The following is an 8,870-nucleotide window of genomic DNA, read 5'->3' on the forward strand; positions in this document are numbered from 1 at the left end:
AAATTCAAAATATTTTGTAACTTTTTTTTCTTTTTTCTTAAATATTTGACCAACCTCTAGATTTTTTTCGAAGAAAGATTTTGAAAGCGTCTTCGATTTTGCTTTTGATATCATTATCAAATGGATTCCTTTCCTTCCTTATAATTACCATTTTCATTTGTTTTAATGCATTTCCAGTTGCATCTTTGGCATGTATATAATTTCCCAAATGATCACGTTTTATCTTTCAAACTATTTTTCGTCCCCCAAAAAGCATTCCAACATCCACCTGCACTTTCTTCCTCAACTCGAGAGGCTTACTTGATCTGACACATTCATCACCGGGTCTTCACGAAAAGTATTAGAAAGTCATAAATCTATTATAATGATATTAGTTCAATCACAAACCTTTTAATTATACTAATTTAGTACTACACATTTTCGGATTAGTATCAATTCAGTCCATCTATTAATTTTTTGGAAATTGCTGATGTGGACGCTGCACATCCCACATGACATGGCAATTGTTGATGTGAATTTTTTTTTTTTTTAATTTTAATAATTTTTTAGAAATTTTATATTTTTCGTTACTTTTTTTTTTTTTCGGCCTAAGCAGTTGACAAAGGTCACACCGCCCGCAAGAGAGCACATCGCAACCCTCGCTAGATCTGGGACCAAGATGGGTTTCACTTCCTGAAATGTCTCTTCTTCTTCCAAGTCTTTCTTCCTCGGGTGCAAAAGCAACGTGCTTGTCTCTGCAATGAGCGCAATTGAGAGCTCTTGTGGACACGAAACCAGCCTATAACTAGAAAGCGAGTACCTTTCATCACAAACCCTAAATGGCCATCCCTGAGATGGGTCCTTCCAAGGCGTTGATTGTGACGACAAGGGCTGCACCGCCAACATTTCGCTGCGGGGAAGAGGGCTCATTGGAAGGCTCTCTTCGGCCATTACTGGGCTTACCCACTTGAAGGAAATTAGGGGTAATTCGCAATCGCCTAGTGCCGATGATGGTCACACAGGCTTCTGTTGTGGCCAGCGAAGGTTAGCCGGTGACCTTGTCAATCCTCACGCGACAACAACAGTAGAGAAAAGAAAAGAGAAGAAAAAACCAAAAAATTACAAAAAAAATGTCTACTTTAGTAGAGATTGTGCCACGAAGGATGTCCGGAGTCCACATAAATAATTTTCGGTCAAAAATAGCTGGATGGTTTGAATCAGTATCAATGTAAAAATGTTTAGAACTAATTATGTATAATTGAAATATTTATGACTTAATTGGTATTAATATAATAAATTTATTACTTTTTAAATACTTTTCTCCATGTCTTTTCCTCTCAATAGCAAATGTCTTCGTTGCTCTTAAAAAGCTTGGTGATGGTCATCATGCTTGTCCAAGACTAGACCAAGTCAAGGTTGACAATCTCGATTTTGGCAACCATGGCCAAGCTTTGCTAACTAGCTTAGCCAACTCGCCGGGTTGTCGCAATAGCTTGCGACCAATCATAGCCCTCATGAGCTCGAGCATGACCTTGCATGACCTCCACGATCGCAAGCCACGAGCTCATACCAAACTCGCGCGGCCTCATTATTGCAAGTTGCAAACGATCTCCCCACAAACGAAGACAGGGATGTGCGTAGAGGGGCGTGAGCAATGGGTGAGGGCGAGGACATCCTTGCTGGCTTTGCAATTGGGCTATGGTATCAAGTAGTGGGAGAGGGATTATAGTAGATTTTTTTTTTTTTTTGTGAGCATGAGGTAGTATGAATAATTTTGGATGGGACACAGCTAGCTTGGGCTCTCTCCCCTTCACAATGGGGAGGAGTTCGAATCTCAGAAGCGTCGTTAAGGATTCTTACCTAGATTACTGTGATGGTGGGTCCAATCGCTCTCCCCAAAGTTTGCTCGCCAGCTATTGACTTACAGGATTCTTTGGGTTACCAAAAAAAAAAAAAAAATCATTTTGGATGGGAGAGATCCAAAGTGTAAGTTGTGAAATGTGAAGAGGGCAATTGATGTGTGAAGAGATATGCATGAGTTTAGCGACATGCCTTTTTTTCTAATTGTATGACCGTTCTGATGGGTGATAAGAGCTCAATTAAAATAATGGATATCAAAGGAACATTCACCTACGCCGTTGCCTCCCGAAGCCTAGCCCTTTCAATTGAACTCCAAAGAGCAAAGCAGAAAAGGTAGATTTTCATTCCCATCAATCTTAAATGACCTTATTCATCTATTAGTTTCCGTAAAAAGCTAGGTCCTTGGCATGATTTTATTAACTTGCCCTAATCGATGTAAGTGAACACCATTAGCTGCAAACTCCAAAATGCTAACTTGGACTGGAGTATTTTTATTTTTTCAAGGTATTGTTGTTGTATGAGAAAATAGGCCATGTTCTCCCAACAGGTGGCCAAGTTGGCAAATGGGTGTAGTATTAATATCTTAGGATTATAATATATGTGCACTTTGGGATGTATATTGGCAATAGCTTCAAAAATGCATGTGCCCAGTTTGATGACCGATGATGATTCTATCTAAGTTTAACATGATGCCTTCTTTTATCTTTAGAAGTTTACATTATGTTGGGTTCAAACAATAGTTTTTGTTCTGTTCCTCTCTTTGACCTGGATAAACACATCAAAAAGGTAATGGGAAACTCAATGATTGAGTAAGGGACAATGTCTTCCGTGCTTGTCATGTTGTGTGTTATTTGATCTCTTGCACTAGCTCTCCCATTGTTGCAATAATTTAGACCTTTCCTTTTTCTGCCTATCATTAAACTGATTATTGGAGCATTCACTATCGATCAATAGTAAAATAAAAACAGTATATCAATTAACTAGAGAAAAGCATCAAGATTTAAACAGAAAGCCAATTTTGTGATCCTAGTGGAATGAATTTTCATAAAACCTCTTATCTAAAAGTCAATTTATAGATAGGTATTCTCAAATTTTTATATTATTTGTTCCCATCAGTCTTAGGGGATTTTTTTTAACAGAAAGTGACTAATATATGGGACAACCTTAGAATCTAATCCTTGGGACCCTCTTTCCTGAGTGAGAATAGAGAATGATTTTTCAGAGTTCCCTCCTAATGAAATACAAAATAAACATGTTTAGAACACAATTACTCGTACTTATACAAATCAACTAAATTTTTAACAAAAAAGTGACTAATAGATGAGACAATTTCAGTATCTCAAATTTTTCTGTTGTTTGTAAGTTGTTATAGAAGGGAGTTAGTTTAATTTTACCATAATTATCAACTTATACAAATTTGAAAATTTCTTTTAAGTCAAAAAGGCATATTCTTATAAGAGTTGCACGTTGATATATGCTGGGGTCATGCAAAACTATCTTTGAGTTCTTTTGAATACTTTTAAATAAATATATGCTGGGGTCATGCAAAACTATCTTTGAATTCTTTTGAATGCTTTCAAATAAATATTTTTTTTTGTCGTGCTTTAAAAGTACAAGAAGAATTGCATAAGCGAGCATCTAGAAAATAAAATCTTTGATCACATAATTTAAAATTAGTTGATATGACATTTGCGTTCAAGGTTTAAACATAGGCTAGAATTAATGGTTGATATATACAAATGCGAATGATTGTGTTCTGAAAATGTTTATTCTGTATTTCATTAGGAGGGAATGAAGAATTATTTCTATTCTCACTCAAAAAGAGGGTCCCAAGGATTAGATACTGAGGTTTTCCTATATATTAGTCACTTTTTGTTATAAAAAAAAATCCTCTAAGATTGATTGGAACAAACAAGAGAAAATTTTGGGATACATATCTATAAATTGACTTTTAGATAAGAGGTTTTATGAAAATTCATTTTACTAAGATTACAAAATTGGTAATCAGTTTAAATCTTGATACTTTTCTCTGCTTAATTGACATATTGTGTTTATTTTACTATTGATCAATAGCGGATGCTCCAATAATTAATTTAATAGTAAGAAGAAAAAGGAAATGTCTAAATTATCACAATGAGAGAGCTAGTGGCAAGAAGTCAAGTAATACTCATCATGACAGGCATGGAAGACATCATCCCTTGCTCAATTATCAAGTTCATCGTTACCTTTTTGAAGTGTTTATGCAGGTGTAAAAGAAGAATTGAACATAAACTATTGTTTGAACCCAACAGAATGTGAAGTTTTAAAGACGAAATAATGCATTAGGTTAAACTGGATGGAATCATCATTGGTCATCAGACTGGGTATATGCATTTTTGAAGCCATTGCCAATATACATCCCAAAGTGCATATATATTATAATCCTAAGAGGTTAATAATACACTCATGCACCAACCTGGCCATCTGTTGGGAGAACATGACCTATTCTCTCATACAACAACAATACATCGAAAAAATATAAAAACTCCAGTCCAAGTTTGCATTTTGGAGCTTGCAGCTGATGGTGTTCACTTGCATCGATTAGGGCAAGTTAATAAAACGATGCCAGTCTAGAGACTTGGCTTTTTACAAAAACTAATAAACGAATACGGCCATTTAAGACTAAAGGGAACAAAAAATTACTTCTTACTTCTGCTTTGCTCTTCGGAGTTCAACCGGAGGGGCTTTGGGAGGGGACGGCGTAGCCGGGGCTTCGGGAGGCAATGGCGGGAACCTATCACAATCACTAGCATCGCATTAACATCGCATTGAACTCTACTAAGTAGAATCCAAGTTAAAAAAAAAAAAAAAAAAAGTAAACATATGGACGCAGGGGATGAATCGAAGTCGCCAATGGGGTTGCGACAAGTGATGGTGGGGCTCGAGGAGGGGACGGCGTTAGCAGCGTGTGCATTCAAGAGCAAGGGGCGCTTCACAAAGGAGAGAGAAAGAGAGTACAGAACCCCCACTCGAGGAGGGAAAAACGCAACAGCGGGGCTCAAAGAGGTGACGATGGAGGCATTGTTGACATCGGCGTCGAGGTCGAAGTAGGCGAGAGGATGGACTGTGCTTGGAATTTCTTCGAACCACTCGAATCTATTCTTCCGTAAATTTTCAAAAGTCATAAACCCACGACCCCGACGTAGAATTTTCATCTAAGTTTGTTGTACCAAGCGTTTTGATTTTTCTTCCACTAGAATAACGAAGATTATAACAAAGTCTGGTGCTTTTCGGAATTAATCAATAAATGATCATGCTCATTCTAAAGAATTTACGATCTATTTGACACAAGACGATAGAAAGTATAAAATAGAGAAATGAAAAGGGAAAATGAAACGGAATCGATAAGGGCATAGAGTTGGACGAGGGTTTTCCTGTTTCTTATCCGGTCATGATTGTGAAGATTATTAACCTAGTAATTCAGAAGATTCTTTGCCAAAAAAAAAAAATTCAAAAGATTCATATTCCAACGTGAACACGCCCTTAAAAGAAGTAAGAGGGGGAAAAGACAGGAAAATTTCAATTTTCAACTTTCAAAAAAAAAAAAAGAAAAAGAAAAGATCCGCCCCTGCCCCTCTTCCCCCGACTATCAGACCGAGCATACCAGCTCTGTTCCAGCAGCGCGCGCCTCCGTTTCAGCTTCAAATTCCGACGGACTGCTTTGGCTTCCCAGGTTCGGCCCCTAGTTCAATCATGAGGAAAGTAAAACTCGTATTAACTCAGGATATTATTATCATCCTTAAAAAAAGAAATGGATAATTAACGTAGAGCAACTTTGGGGCAGCCTTCTTAGAAATAACTTTGAACTTCACATGATGGAAGGACTGTCCTGCTAATTATTTTTAATGCTTGAGTTGACTTTCGAGAATCACCATAAGCTGAGCAACATGATGCCTCATGGTTCGAAGTCAAACTGTAATTTCCATACTATCTTTCAGTAAAAGGCCTCTAGAAATCTATTAAGTTCAGATGTTGAAAGTTGTGAGGCAAAATTGTTGCAAACTTTTAAACATCATCGTATGATTCACACATCATTCTTGTTCTTGACTTTTTTAAGGCATGCTTATTTTTAGAAAATACCTTTAGTTTCCATTTTAATAGAAACTGTTTTCAATGTTTTTTTTTTGACAAAATTTTGGTTGAGTGAAAATAATATATGTCATTAGGGATGAAAATCGTGAGAATATATGCTCGGGTTACATCACATTGAAAACCTCTGCCTTAAGGTACGATCTGCAAAAACCGTCATGCTGCTGCAAGTAGTTCTGTTTCTTGATTTTTTTATTTTTTTAAAAATTGGGGTCATTTTTTATCCTTCTTTGCCCTCATACAGGTGAAATGGGATTTAATGTGTTTGTATTGTAATGAGAGGTGTCATCCCTTCAGCAGCTTAGAGCAGTTAGGAAACACATGACAGCAAAAGGTCATTGCAAAGTTCACTTTGGAGATAGCGATGATGATGAGGAAGCAGAGTTAGAAGAGTTTTACGATTATATTAGCAGGTTTTTATTTCCATCATCGATCTCTACCTCTAAGTCATATGTTGACAGTCAATCACCTAAGTCATATATTGGTTGGCATTGTTGTTGGTACTTTTTAGTTTGGATTTTGGAGTACTTGATATTTGACTTATCTTGTCCTATTATGATTTGGAAAGCTTCAAGTCTTAGTCTTTGGTTTGTCTTTTTCCTTCTTTATTATAATTCAAATCTGAAAATGAAAAAAAAAAAACCTGTTGGAACCTGGAACCGATCCTGGAACTTGTGACAAGGTAAGTTCCAGATTCTTAGTTCTAATGGGTAAGTTCTAGGTTCCAAAACATGAAGAACCTATACCCGAGATACCTGAGAGTAGGTTTCGAGTTCTAGACGGAACCGAACTGGAACTGGGAACTGCTTACCCTAAGTTCAAACCTGTACGTGGTGGCCCCTATTTGATGAAGAAATCACATAGAAGTAAAGCTTATAGCCAATGTTAAAAGAGGCCCGCAATTACGTAAAAACAAAGAAAATATTATAAGTGTAATAATAACAGGTTTGACACTACATATTGCATTTATCATGTAAGCACGCCTTAACAATATGAATGTCAATATTACACATCGTCAAAAGGACACATTCAGCTGTCAAAGAGACAAAAATTAGCTGAAGACATGTAGTGAGAGACTACTTTAAGTGAAAAATAAAATAAAAACATGAGACACACACAACGACATGGATTCCACCTAATGGTCAAGGAAAATTACATAGCCACCAATTTGAAGACACCCAATTTACTAAAGGAGAACTGAGATATAAGCTTAAACTGTAAGGCTGACCTCTGGCCTTACTTGCCATAATATTATCATTTTTGGACTGAAACCCGCACAATTTGTTCCTTTGGGCTTCACCTAAAAAACACATTTTCACAATCAAAACTGGTGCTACTCTATATATAGCAAATCACGTCACCTTTCTTAAACAACATGGAATTCCATTCAATCCCACCCCATCGTCCTCCTTACGAGGCATGCTCTTTCTCCATCCCTCACAGGACCAGATCATTACATAAGCTCAGCTTCCGATCACCAGAAGATTTCACAAACATATCAAGAATACATAAACAAAAGGAAAATAAGGTCATGGGTCATATAAATGATTATGAGAGGAAGAAAGAGAAAACGTACATTTTAATATCATATAGTTGACTTCATTGAAAACACACATAAGAATAACTCGAAGGAGGCAAAGAGAGCGTATTATTCTCAAGGACCACAGAGAACTCACTCAAGTTTCCAAATTTTGCGAGTTGCCCTGTATCACGACTCTACAATGTTAGTGGGCATTAGAAAAATGAGTAAATAAATAAAGGGATGGACAGCAGTCTAATTTCAGTTGGCAACTAAAATGAGCAGAAGTGCTTGGTTAGAGAAAAGGATGGCAGATCCTACAACCAATTCAGAAAAAGCCGGTGTAGTTTATTTTACCTGACAATCATCCAGTGATGAATGCGCAAATTGTGTTTTATAATATACTCACCTAGCGAGGACCTGGAAAGTACCAACACTCTTCGAAAAACTTCGGATCATGTCAGACACTCGGATACTTGTCCAATACTCTCCAACACTCTTGAATACTTTTCGACGCTCGGTCAACACATGTCAGAAAACCCGACACCCGATCAACTTTCCCGACAATCGAGTTGAAATTCTAATATACGAGTTTCCAACATACAAGGTCAATTTTAAAAATTTTTAACAAATAAGGAATCAAAATGTATATATATTCAAAAATAAAAACAACAATAAAAACAATAAATATGGAAAGAAAAAAAAATAATCTTATCTTCTGACTTTCACTTCATCACTCCTGTGTTTTTTCTCTTCTCTTCCAATATTTTTCACACGCAAGTTCAGAATGTGAATTTTTTTCCTCTTCAAATTTTATGGATTATTAGAATGGAGTTGAAACAATAAAAATTATTAATAAATGATGGATTAATGTTTTTAGTGTAAATTCATTCTAGGCTTATTTATTTATATATTTATTTGTGAATTTGAATAAATAATCATGAAAATGATAAAAATATACATTTATATACAATATGACTCAACGTGTCGAATTCTATATTTTTTAAAAAACGACGTGTTGGTGTTTCATTTGTGTCGCGTGTCACATATCGGTGTCAATACTACTCAGGTGAGGATAATGTATCAAATAAAAATAGCAATAAAAATAATCATGAAATTTTACGTTCATTTTTCTAAAGTTGTCTTGACGATATTTCAAAAACTAAAACCACCACCCACCGGACTTCACATTTTCTGGGCCACCTGAATAAGAGCAACATAAAGCATCATTCGCCTATGAAGTAATCACTTATTCGAAAGAAAAAGAGCATATAAAAATAAATTACCATAGAGAAGGAAAGTGTAAAACCCAAATTTGTACAAGCATAAATGTGGAAAATTAGTTGAGAGCAAAGGATAATAAACCTTCTCAACCAAGTCCTAA

Source organism: Eucalyptus grandis, chromosome 5 (assembly GCF_016545825.1).
Source record: "Eucalyptus grandis isolate ANBG69807.140 chromosome 5, ASM1654582v1, whole genome shotgun sequence".
In the NCBI taxonomy this organism is placed as follows: Eukaryota; Viridiplantae; Streptophyta; class Magnoliopsida; order Myrtales; family Myrtaceae; genus Eucalyptus; species Eucalyptus grandis.